General features: G+C 34.7%; 1 protein-coding gene across 5 annotated transcripts in view; it reads right to left on the reverse strand.

The window, feature by feature from the left end:
- The window catches only part of LOC306810017 (uncharacterized protein), a 110,060-nt gene that overhangs the window by 54,519 nt on the left and 41,781 nt on the right, over nt 1-13,760 (reverse strand). For 4 of the 5 annotated variants that reach the window (XR_013776353.1, XR_013776355.1, XR_013776356.1 and 1 more), the window contains exon 2: nt 5,133-5,211. The exons of the other annotated variant lie outside the window; for it this stretch is intronic. The gene's annotated coding sequence lies outside the window, so the exon portion shown is untranslated. The remainder of the gene's footprint in view (nt 1-5,132; nt 5,212-13,760) is intronic. 5 annotated transcript variants of the gene reach the window in all.

Consider the following 13,760-nt stretch of genomic DNA (forward strand, 5'->3'; position numbering starts at 1 on the left):
TATATGCTCACATGATTGCAATCATTATATGTTTTTGCAGTCTAACAATTTGTCAATTGACCAAGCATACTTATGAATCGTGAACTTAATAAATGATTAGGGTACTTGACATCACATAAAAAAAGTATCTAATTTCATTTGCAGGACCGTGAAAAGTTAGGGGAAGGAAGGTACATGAATGTTAATTAACCTTGGCTCAATTCACAAGAGTTAATTTGACAAACAGCAGTAACTTGATCAGCTGAAGTATTTTGACTGTATTATGAACCCCTGTCAACATAGTTATGAATATTTCTGTGAATGTGGTTTATGGAATAAAGGTCTTCAGCTGTTTGTTTGGTCCCTCTTCTGAAGATGGCATGCATGACAGCAGAGCCAGTGATATGCATGTTTCTGTTCTTCTCTTTTGCCTAAAAAAGTCACATGACCTTATTTTTAAAAATATTTATATCTTTAAATTCTCTGGTGGATTTTACCTGGTATTTTATTTTAGAAGTGAGAAAATTAGCTTCAGAAAGCCTATGTAATAGTGGTGTTGAGTAATTCATATGAAGAAGTGTGTTTTCTAAAAGCACGACAGCCATATGCAAAAAATTAGTTAAAACAAGAATAAAGAAAAGACAACTATGTACTAATCAGGATATCATCTAGAAAGTGTGATTCTCTGCCTAGACCTAATATTGCACTGCTGACAAAGTAGTTTGTGAGAGATTATAATTTTGTCTGAAAATACTTATCAAAGCCTCAGGAATCATATTTGATGAGATAGACAACTGAATGGCAATGATATCTTAATTTCTAATTTTCTGATATAAACAAGATGCTGTCAGATTTCAGGCACTACATAACAAGTCAAATTCTAGGTCATCATTTCACCCATGGCTAGCCCTTCATACACCTGCATGCCAGATTCACAGCAGCAAACATATAATTCATTTATTTGTGCTTGTGAGTATGTGCATAGAAATATCAATGAATCCACTGATATCCATTCTTATATATTGACTTTTCCATGGGTATGAAATTCATTATATTGATTAATATATTTAATTATTATCCATATCCCATTCAACTAACATCCACCTGACATTTACCAAGCAGAATACCATTAAAAACAGCACTTGAAAGAATGAGTTTCTATTAAATTTGCATATTTATACAGCAGACATGATTCCATTACAAATTTAATTAAGATATTTTTTTCAGGAAACACATAAAATAAACATTTTCTGCACTGTACATGAGAAGAAATTCTTCTGAGCAGAATGAAAGAATTAAAAAAAATAAATTGTATTATTTAATTCCATTACCATCTCTATGATTAAATGTATTTTTCATCACTAGATACTTTTCAGTGCTTTAAATTTTGTGGGAAAGTGAAGAAAATTAGGACAATATAATCTTTTGTTATGCCAAAATTTATAAAGGTATACTTATAAAATGTTTTCTGTTTCTCTAACTGTAAAGACTTCCACTTTCAATAATAATGAGGTTTAAATTGAAGTGGCCAAAAATAATCCATTTCAAAGTCATAAAGTTTCTGAGCACATCCAGTAAAAGTAACAGTACAACAGTTAACAGTTAATAGTAAAAGTATCTGAGAATTATTAAAGGTCTTCACATATTTTAAATTTGCTTCAGCTTAGAATCAATAAAGTTAGCCAGCCTCCTGCTCCAACACATTTTTAAGCATTACTTTTTTACCCTGCAATGCCTGTTATACAGTCATGTGTTTGACTGTTTATGTGGGCCCCATCCTTTATGTGACAGTCACATGTACCATTTTTAGCATACGTTACAATTGATTTCTATTATAATCACAGCAATCCAAGTTCTCAGCTGTTTTAAATTGTTTTTTCTATTGGAGCTAGTGAAAAAATATTGACATCAATGGGGCTATTTTGATTCATATTCCCAGAAGTCCTATCCCACTATGGGGAAATAAATGTTATTACAACAAATTTTGTTACCACTTCATTTGGCACCAAGAACCTTTTGTTGACCATAGAAAATATTTGCTCTTAGTGATATCCCTTCCTAAATTTTAATCAAACAGATTAATCAAACATTAGAAGTCTATTAATCTGTACATTAGAAGTCTATGGTAATTGAAGAAGCATGCATGAGGATATGTTCCTTCCAATGATATAATTTAAAATGCCATTTTCTTAGTCTTAAGAAGAGCTTTATGCATAACTTCAAGTTTGTACACTATAATACACTGCCATCAATACCATACCTCAGATACAAATGATACCATCTCACTAATTATTTTCCTAAATAATAAAACATAAAACTTTCCTTAAGCAAATATGCAGTTAGGCAGTATCATTTGACTTAAGCACTGTAGCAGATCTCAAATATTTCAAAAAGCTTTGCATTTCACTATTCAGAAAGTTTTGGCCTAGGGAAAGGATGTCCTACAAGCTCTCTAAGCTCTACATCAAAATATCTAGAAAATAAAAAGAAATTTTAGAAAAGGATAAAGGCAGACATGGGAAAGATTCAAGGTGAAGAGGGACTATCTTCCTGATATTCTGATATATATCTTCCTCCAAAACTCTCTAAAACTGTGCTCTTCTGAAAACAAATTTCAGTCTGCGCTGAAATTCCCAGATGTAGATGTAATCAGATAATTTGTTCTGGAAATATACCCTCAGAATTCTGAGGAATGCCTATTTCAAACCATCTGGATACCAGTTAGTTCTGCATTGGACTCCTCAACTTAGAAATTTCTGTTTATGTAATTTTTCCAAAATTGCTAAAGCAGGCAATTTTAGAGGCACAGCTAAAAACTGTCACTATCTTGCAAACAGGTACAAAACAAAGGAGAAAGCAAATATATCTGTGTCAGGAACCCTTTTAATTATCTAATGTATCTAAGAGTGAGTGCAAGGAAGAGCATGAGAGCTGAAGAATGAAATTTAAAAAAAAAATTATGGACAAAAATAAGTTACAAACAAGTGATTAAGTAAATAAATAAATCATAGACTATTTTGGGTCAGAAGGGACCATAAAGTCATCTGATCCTAACCTCCCTGCAATAATAACTCACAGACTATTTGATAACTTGGTTTATTGTCAGTCAGTAACAGCTGATGCATCCATCCTCTTGCATTAAAGAATCCACAAAACACAGTCTCCAGATACTGATGTTCTTTGAATCCTAAGGAACAAATGCTAATGTTTCAAAAGTCAAACCAACTCAAGAACTCACAGAAAAACTGGAATGAGTTAATGGAGGCTAACATTACTGACATCGCAGTAATAATAAGGTGACCAAAATTAGACATCATAGAGACTAATAAACAGCTGTGTCTAATGTGTCATTTCCTTTCTGTATGCTCCAACAGGTGAACTGGATATGGGGGATTTAATAGACCTCTTGCATCTAACAAAAATTAAAATTCCATATCAGATTAAATAATAATGGATTTTTACATATTTGAAAAAGTACATGCAACTATTAACAGCTGAATCATGAAAATATATCAGTGAAGCTCTGAGGGTTACCCTTCAGAGTATTGTGTGCTGTGAGGATTTTATTATCACTTCAACCAACAGATCAAAAAGAACATCTATAATAATGCCACAAGTATAGTTGTAATAACTTTTAAAACAATTCAAAATTATTATTTAATTCAGAATTCCCGTGATAACACTGACCAATTTCATCTCAATTTCAGACTACTATAGTTTAAAAATTAATTTTCATACAATATCTCCTTAAGGAGTTGTGTCATGTTATTTTAGTGACGTAGTGTTACACAATGACTGCTTTTTTGTTTTATGCTTTATTGTCTCTTATTGAAAGATTAAGGTGGAAGGGACCCAGAGTCAAATCTAATTTTGGTTCTGTCCTTGTTTGGCTGGATGTTACCTTCAGTTTTTCAATAAATTTAAAAAATTTCTGAGTGATATTGAGACAATTTTCTTATTTTATTACTACTTTCACATCCATAGAATAGCCTACTCAGTAAAGGGTTTGTTGAGACGCAGTTCTCAGATCAACATTATACAGTTTACAGATGCATCTGGCCCTGAAATCCTGCTGTTTTCATCAATGGAAGCAGCTTCAAGAGGGCAAGAACATCTTTATATGAGTCAAAACCTGTGAATTGTGGAGATAATTTTGATCCTTTGATAGATTTAGTGCCATGGAAGGTGTTAGCTGAAGAAAACCAAATCATTCTTTGCTAACAGTAGTTTCTGTATGATTTCTATAGTGAGGAGTGTCAGTGTACATTGGCAAGGTGTGAACCACCCCATGTGAAAACATGAGAATCCTGGTGGGGTAAATTCCTAAATGTGGTTCTCCAGATTAACAAGTAACTTCAAGCATGGAAGAAAAACACATACTCCTGCATTAGACTGAACACATTAGGAACTATTTGACACTGAAGGAGCTAATTGAAATATTTTTAATTGTAGAGTATTCACAGGCATTTCAGAGATCCCAATAGGCCAAAGATTTCAGTATCTGTACTTGCACTGAGGATGTGGAATTTTAATTATTTTACTGTATCAGATAGCACTAACTGAAATACATTGCTGCAGGATATTTATTAACTTATTTTCATTGCCTTGAAAATGTCCATTAATAATTATAAATTAAGCACCCAATGATCTTAAATACTGATCTAGAAGAACAGAATGGATAGACAGGGCAGGATAATTGACTTCTTTCCATAACTTCTTTCCATGCCAAACCCTATGTCAAGAGCAAAATAGTTTACTGATTTTGACTGATAATCTGTATACCATCAAATCAGGAAAGGGGAAAAAATAAACAAAACCAAAAACAAGTCAAACCAAACAAAAAAAATAAAAAGCAAACAAACAAAAAAACAGTAAGTGAATATTAAGGGAAAAGCTCCCCACATTTATGACATCCTGTCAATTATTTAAGTCCTCTAGAATGTGAATACATGAGGAACTTTTCAGAAAGCACTAAATTATCTAAACCACATTTTGAGAATTTAAGACATCACCACGTATTCAGATGACTTCATTCATTTCCATAAAACATAGGAAGAATGTCTGGCAAGTGTGGAAAAGCTTCTAAAGCTTTTTAAGAAGTAATGGTTTTAACTTGGGAAAAACAAATGTCAATTAATGAGGGATTGCATTACCTTTTAAGGGTATGCATGTTCTGAAGAATGGCAGAAGTCTCACTCATAGACACTGGATTGAGTAATATTGAGATAGTTCCTGGAAATACGGGTACAAAATCTTATGTGGATTCTTGAGAACACAAAAAATTTTCAAAAACAGCCAACAGAAAGCAGCTTTCTCATGACAAATAACATAAGAGAACTTTTTATTTCTTGGAAAATTCTAAATCCCGTTTTTGGTTTTTTTTAAATTCCTGAAAATATAGCAGCAGCTCATAGAAGCTGGTCATTTTCAGACATTAATTGTTAGAGTGTTAGGTGACTAAGTCTCTAAGGGGCTGAATACCAGATTTTTAGGATATAAAAAAAATAGTAACAAAATTAAATGCTCAAATATATAATCTGAACTTTGAGGAGCCCTCAAAGGGATAGTCAGTAAGAATTATGTGAATCAGGTACATGAACTATAATTCCTTGTGGTCTCCACTTATAACCCACAGTCTGTGGAATGGCACACAAACCATGTAAAAAGAGTTGCAATGATGAATTATCTTGGAAAACACAATGACACAGGTTTCCTGTTGACTGGGGACGATGAGATTGGAGGCATGAGGTTCAGGGGTGGTATTCCAGAAAAGTAGGCTTTGGAAGTAAAACTTAAAGATTATACCAGTACTAATTTATATAGTTACAGATGTAACAGAATGTGACCTTGTTGCTGTTGTCAGTGGTATACACAGAAGAGAGCTGGAATGTCCTCAGAGTCAGTATGATGGATGTACCATTACAGGCACTGGGGTGGGTTGACCCTGGTACCAGATACCCACTAAAGCCTCTCTATCTCTGCAACTGGACAGGGGAGAGAAAATACAGCAAAAGGTTCATGAGTTAAGGGCCAGGAGACATCACTCACTGTCCACTGTCATGGGCAAAACAGACTGAACTTGGGATATTAATTGATTTTATTACTAAAAATATCAGAGCAGGATAATGAAAGTCCTAGACACTTGCCTGTACATTCCACATGCCTAGCAACTATCCAGCCTCATGGCAGATCTCTGTGTAGTGTTCTTAAGAAGATTAACCCTAAACAAGGCCTGAAACACTTTCAGAAGGCTTATCAACAGGGCCATGCTGGTTTGAGCATCCCAGGCACATTTAAAATGCTCAAGAGGAGTTGCAATTAGCCTGGAGAAGAAGGTGAAGATGGAAGGAGATGTCTCCCCCTTAGGGTGGCTTGGAGAAGGCATGATTATTAATAGCTTCCAACAGATGGCTCCCAAAGTACAGAGTTGACGGCAATGCTGATTTTAAATACCAGATCAGTTTCGTGACCTGTAATTCTATCATTTCATAAGAACAGTGTTACAAAGCACAACAGGATGGCCTTAGCTCAGTTCCCATGAGTGATAAACAGCTCAACAGGGATCATATACTGAAATTAAGGTTATTATATAAAGTAACTTTAAGAACAAGCATACCAACTTTATGACAAAATAAATCAGCACTGTGACCAGGAACTATTAAGTGAATATAATTTATGCTTTTTTTTTTTTTTTCTAATTACTTCCACTCAGATTTGTTAGCTCAACCCGTCATGCCCCACCTTGAGGACAGAAAGTTGTGCCCTGGTTCAACTCCAGATGGAAAATAAATATCCCACAGCCCCTTGCTCGCGCTCATCCCACAGTGGAAAAGGAAGGACAATCAAAAATTAAAATGGCAAAACCTGTGGTTTGGGATAAGAACAGTTTAAAATTTGAAATAAAGTAAAATATAACCATCATCATCATCCTAAAGAAATGGAAGGAATAAGAGAATCTTAGAAAAGGTGTTGCACAGTACAATTTCTGTTGATCCACAGTCCAATGCCCAGCCCATTCCAGAGTAGTGATTGTTCCCTTTCAGCCAACTCCTCCCCAGTTTATATACTGAACAAGATATTCTGTGGTATGGAATATCCCTTTGGCTAGTTCATCAGCTACAGATACTCACAGCTTTTTCTGTGCCTCTTCATTGTTAAAGCACGAGAAACTCAAAAGTCCTTGACTTAGGGCAAACTCTGCTTGGCAGTAGCTACAACATCAGCATGTTATCAACATTATTCTCATGATAAAGCAAAAAATTACTGCATTGTATCAGCTATTAGAAAGGAAATGAACTCTATTCCAGCTAAAACCAAGGCACCAATATATAAATAGTGGCAGAATAATGCAGAATTTTATGTTAACCTGTACATGAAGGCTATGATCAACAAAATCAATGAAAATTTTTGCAGTTGTTATGAAATTCTATTTTAATACTAAAAAAAACAGAAGATAGGGAGAATAGACATTTAATAAATATTGATACTCTCTGGAATATGACACAGATTTCACCTGCATCAGTTATCCTAAACAACTCTAATAACCCCTGGAAAAAAGCATTTTGTGAGGTCGGGATGTCTAACAGGGAAAAGATGCCTCACATCTTTAAAGAACCTACCTCTAAAACTGTCTCAGAGAAAGTCCTGTCCCTGTTGCTTGCATTAGCCTTGCATTAGCTAGTCTTGCCTGTAGAACTACAAAATCAAAACTACAAATACTAAACAACAGGCTAGACATTCTAAAGCAAAAATATCTGGAAAGCTCTTTCTGGCTATTGAATGCGAAACAAACAACCCTATTTTCAGATGTAAAATGAAACAATCACTTTGGGCTTGTAAATGATGTTTATTGTCTCAGAAAAATTGAAAAAATAATCTGTTCAATGAAAATTTTACTGAAAATCGCTTCTCAATGTGTAATAGTACTTAAAATGTCAACACAACATTATGAGGTCTGAGGAACAAAACAAAAGGCATTATGATCACCTTAAATATACCTTACTTAAACCAGGGCTTGCTCATAACAACAGTACTGTGTGATGTTCTTCACTGTCTCAATATGTGTAAAGATAAAAAACCAGAAACTATCTGGCCATGATAGTAGCCATGGTTTTGGAAAAAAAATTAGATGAGACTGAACTCTAGAAAAGACAGAGATATTTTCCATCAAACATAAATGAATAATATAAATATCAACTTTGCAAAAACCACATGATAAGTGCTAGAGGACAAGGAAAAAAATATAATATATTTGGGTTAATATTGTTCCTAATTATTAAATATACTAATGACAAAAATGGGAAGATATGGTGTATCAATAGTTACTCTCTCACAAGGTGGAATCGTATCTGCAAACAAGATATTCAGATATCCAGAACTTAGAAAAAAATGGAAAAAAAAAAACTGATCAGAGATGCTTGTGAATCTAGAATACTCAGGGAATAGTAAAATACATTCTTTAAATACATAATAAAGTGCATTAATAGATGCTATACTTCAGAGTCCAAGCTGGTCTCTGATTTTCCTAGAGGAAGTAGATCTCAAGTGTTTGGAACTCTTCATAATGACAAGGAAAGCAGATTTCTGGGAAAGTATTGGTTTAAACAAATCTGGTAATTATTTTGATGCAAGAAAAATAAGACTTGCATGAACTACTCCATAGGCCATTGTAGGACATAGTCTGGCATTATGTGTACTAACCAGAAATGGAATCACAAGAGTGTGGGAACTCTATATGCATCCTTTCTGTCCTCCAAAAAAATGTGCTCTCTGCATTCAACAAGCCTGTTCTGTGAATCGGCAAACTCTTCTGTTTCATCATTCTCACTTCCGAGCTATTCTGACACCATCCAAGGTAACTATTCCTTTAAGCAATGCTGTAATACAACAGAAATAGAAGAATACTATTAGAAAATAAATAAATAAATACAGAGGTAGCCACATGTAATTAGCTAAAACCTGTCAGATCATTCCAAGAGCACTTCAGGAGCAACAAACCATGACTGTACAGGGACACACAGCTGTTCCAGAAAAGAAAGAAACAGGAGATGCTCCACAGGAAGACTCATGTACAAGTAGTATCTTTCCCAATATGGCTATCAGTCATTACAACTCAATTTAGATTTCTATTATGCTCTGTTGCACTTCTCTTACCAAGATTATGGGCAGCATCCAGACACAACTCTCAAAATTTTCAGTAAAATCTAAACACAAGCTGTATTTTCTTCATCTTTAATGTCTTTCTCATGGCCCTGAGTTACCACTTTATAAATATAATTTTGTTTAAATGATGATGAAACTTATATCCCCAGCCAGGTAACAATGATTGTCACAAAAAATGAGATACTGTTAAAATAAAATATGTGCTTTTCATATGAGTTTTTTTCATTGCAAAATGGATTCCTTCAAATAACAGATAGAAAAGAGGAGACCTTGGATTAGAGATTGTGTTGCTATTCTCCTTGGGCATACCAATGTTAAAGGAATAATAGTGGAAAAAGAAGGAGTATAAACTGATACTAACTTTTGTCTGAAAATTAGGGTAAAACTCCTAACTATGTGGAAACAAGGAATGTGGCTATTTTGGAAGAATGCAGATAAAAATATCTAATTATTTTATATTGATTTAGTCTTATAAAATGTTTTATTTTACTCCTATGTCCTAAAGAACTCTAATGAGTAATAACTCTAGTGTAAAAAAAAAAAAAAAAAAAAAAAAAAAAAAAGTAGCACAGAATTCAGAGACAGCAAGGGGAAGTTGGGTGAAATTTTGAATAGATGTCTATCCTAGCTTTTATTATACTTTCAGGAGAGCAAAAAAATCAACATAATGTATTTGAAAAGAAAAAAAAATATTTCTCATTATGTTGTTGGGCTTTTAAAATATTTTTAATATTAGTATTTTGTTTTCATACAATATGAATTCTTTATTTCACATATTGCATGTATTTATTTAATTTATGGTGAGTGAAAAACATCTGTAAAGGAAAATAAAAGACTTTTAAATTCCACATTTCCTGACCCAAAGTCTTCAGAAAATAGTTTTTTCAAGTACTAAATATGGTATTTGGTATATCTGGTGTAAGTATTTATATTATTTGAGGCTAAAAGTGAAGTTACTTTATTTTTAGCTACAGTCTTCTGTATTTTGGAAGAGTAACTACTCTTCTTATTCTTTCTGCTATAAATAAAATCAAGTTAGACACTTTATATCTTATCTTCTAATACAAATTAATTTGAAGGTGTGACACTAAATATGGAGATAGCCATAGAAAGCAATCTGTAGGTTTTTGGGGTGCTGGTAATGATTTTCTTCTTTGTCCTTTCTGTATCTGTTTTATTCTGCCTGAATGAACTTTTTTTTTCTGTGTTGCACACACTTGACTTAATTTAAAGGCCTAGAGTTCAGTCCTACAGCTAGTCTATTGACCATTTTAAAAATAAAATTCTAGAGAAGACCAATCACTGCAGTACCATTCATAAGCATGGACTCTGTTATTGTAGCTTCAAAGAAACATACTCAATTTGCAAAAATCAATGGACTACAAAAACTAAATCTCATCCAAAGTTTATTAAATTCCTGCATTCCCCTGGTACATCATGTAACACTACTAAGCAGTGTGCAAGAAATGTTACAGCTGAAAGTAAAACCATTCACTGTGTGAAATATGAATCCTTGTCTTCTTTGTAATGCAGAGTATTCAGGGCCTCCATTCCCCTCCTGATACCCACAATTACAAAAGAGAAATCATGTATTGAGGGCTGAGGGAATGGTGAACCTATTGGTGTTTTAAGCTGCCCATATGACTTCCCATAACTACTGTCATCATTAATAGAGACCTCTGGTGCCCACAAAGAGGAACCTAAACCATAATCTGGATTTTGGTTCAAAAAGTTTATGAAACTCAATGTCAGGTGGCTAACTGACTGCAGCTGATGGATGCACAGAGATATCTGAAAATATGGTGTTTGGGGTGAAATCCTAAAGGAGTCCTTAGCCTCCTTAGCCTTTGTGATGTCCTAGTGTTAATTGAAAACACGAGGAACAACCAGTCATTCCCTTTTTTCTTCATAGTCACAAGTGATAAATTGGATAACATGTTTCATCAGTCTTATGAAATATCAAGATCTTCCTAGCATGGAAATTCTCTGTTGCTGTCTATGCCATCTTTAGAACCATTTCTCAATGCCCTTGCAGGAGCTCTATCACAGTAGAGGGCTGAAGACTCATGTCCAAAATCTATTCAATAAAATAAGATGCAATTGTTTGGAACAGCACCAAACTCTAAATATCTGTTGTATCTGTGCATGCCAGCTGAACAAACAAACAAACAAACAAACCACATAGGAGGACTGAGAAACCTTGGATACACAAATTAATCCCAGAAGTAAACTGTTTATCTCTCTAACTAAGCATTTGTAGAAGACATTAATTTTCATTGCAGTCTTCTGCTGAAAAAAAGTCACTAACAAGTGCTGAGGCAAAATACAGCTTAAGAGGATCCTGCAAATGCTTAAACTCTAAATGTGCCTTAAGCAGAAACAACCCAATATCCTGCATTTAAAATGAAAATATATTTCTCCTTTGTGAATAGTTAGCTGGAGCCAAGAACACATCTGTTATGAGGATTCTACCTCGTTTTTATGCTCTGCATTCTTGAGAACAAAAGGTTAAAAAAATCATTTACAAATGTATATCTGCAAAGAACTTTATATTATTTATTTGCTATTCTATTTAAAGTATTCTGTACATCTGCTGTTTATCATTAAGTTCACTAACATAAAACTGAATCTGCCCTGAGGTGATAATCTAAAAAAGGGGCATTAGTGAGAGAAAATGTTATGGGAATGACAAAAGAATGCAGCTATATATTTTGATGAACAGTGAGTGTTCAGTGACCCAAGACAGAGGAAGCTATAAATGATTCATAGCTTTGAGAAATTCTGTAGTTTCAATAATTTAAGACATAGAGTTCTGTCTAATTAGAAGTAAGTACAGTATCTATTCTAGTATTAGCTCTTTTATTGGGTCCTGGCTTCAGTAAAATTATTTTCATGTGATGCACATTGCTATTTTAAGGGTCTCTGTATGGTGTATTCGTTGATTTATTATTATCTGATTTGCACATTGAAAACAATTGCTCTCAGGAGAATTACAATGGGATTTGATTCAGATGTAAATAAATAACAGAAGAGCCCTGAGACCTCAGCACAGTTTGCTTCTTTTTGTAGAGCTTTCCAGATTTCCCAACTTGCCAGAAAATATTTTTCAAAGCTAAAGGCATAAATTTGAAATTTGTGTCTCTTTTTTTTTTTTTTTTTTTTTTTTTTTTTGCTGTTATTGTTTTTAACAGATAAATTATTTAGATAATGAACAGCTGCTTTTGACTTCAGGAGTATGGCTGTTCTTGCAGTCACTCCTTTTTTAAAGGCAGACTAGATAAATGCTTACAATGCCCTCAGTTGATACCTGGAAATAATACCCTTTTGCTATTTGCTGTAGAAATGTCCTGGTTCTGCACACAAACGTATTTAAAATATTTCAAAACTCTTTAAAGCTAAAAATACAGAAAAAAAAACTCAGATGTCTTAAAAACCTGCTACTTATAATTTCTAGACACTTGGCATTTTGAAGGCTATCCAAAATCAGGATGCAGATGCATTTACAGAGGTCATCAAGAAAACTTATGAGTTATGGCTAGGGAACTACAGAGCTAGGTAGAAAGAAATATTAAATTCTGTACTTTCCTAGGAAGTAGGAAACTGAATGGGACTGAGAGACTCCCAGTGGGTTCTTCTGACTGTCAGAAATGGATTACTGTGTCCTAGAAAAAGTTACCTAGAAAAGTATCCTTAAAGAAAAAAGGAACAAAAAACTAAAACAAAACTAAGAATCAAAGAGTATTTTTGGAAATTGTTTAGTCAAAAAATGGCAGTTTAAAGGAAATTATTGTAACAGAGTTCAGAAGTCTGTAACTCCAGTAGAAGAAAAATAACTTTTTTAATACCTTGAGACTGATAAAGTAAGGTGGAATTTGATCTGCTGGAGTGTAGGAAGGCTCTACAGAGGGATCTGGACAGGCTGGTTCATTAGTCGAAGCCAGTTCTCTAAAATTTCAACAAAGTGAGGTGCTGGGTCCTGCTCTTGGGTCAAAACAGTCCCAGGCAGCGCTACAGGCTGGGAGCAGAGATGCTGGGAAATGGCCCAGCAGAAAAGGACCTGGGGAATTCTGGTCAACAGCCAGCTGAACATGAGAGAACTAAAGTGGCCAGCTGGCCCAGAAAGCCAGTGGCATCCTGCCCTTTATCAGCAGCAGTGTGGCCAGCAGGGCCAGGGCAGTGATTGTGCCCCTGTACTCAGCACTGGTGGGGCCACACCTTGAGTGCTGTGTTCAGGTTTTGGCCCCTCACTCCACGAAAGTCATTGAGGTGCTGGAGTGTGTCCAGAGAAGGCAATGAATCCAATGAAGGCTCTGGAGAACAGATCTGATGAGGAGCACCTGAGGGAGCTGGAGTTGTTTAGCCTGGAGGAGGCTTGGGGTGGGGTGTGACCTTATCACTCTCTGCAAATACCTGGAAGGAGGATGTGGCCAGGTGGGGGGTCAGTCTTTTCTCTCTGATAACAAGCAGCAGGACAAGAGAAACTTTCAGACTGAGCCAGAATTTATTTAGATTTAATTTTAAAAATTTAAAATTTCTCCACAGAAATGCTCGTCCAACATTGTAACAGACTGCCAGGGTAGTGGTGGAATCACCATTAGCTTTAAAAACGTGTAGCTGGT

Source organism: Erithacus rubecula, assembly GCF_903797595.1.
Source record: "Erithacus rubecula genome assembly, chromosome: 1".
Taxonomy (NCBI): Eukaryota; Metazoa; Chordata; class Aves; order Passeriformes; family Muscicapidae; genus Erithacus; species Erithacus rubecula.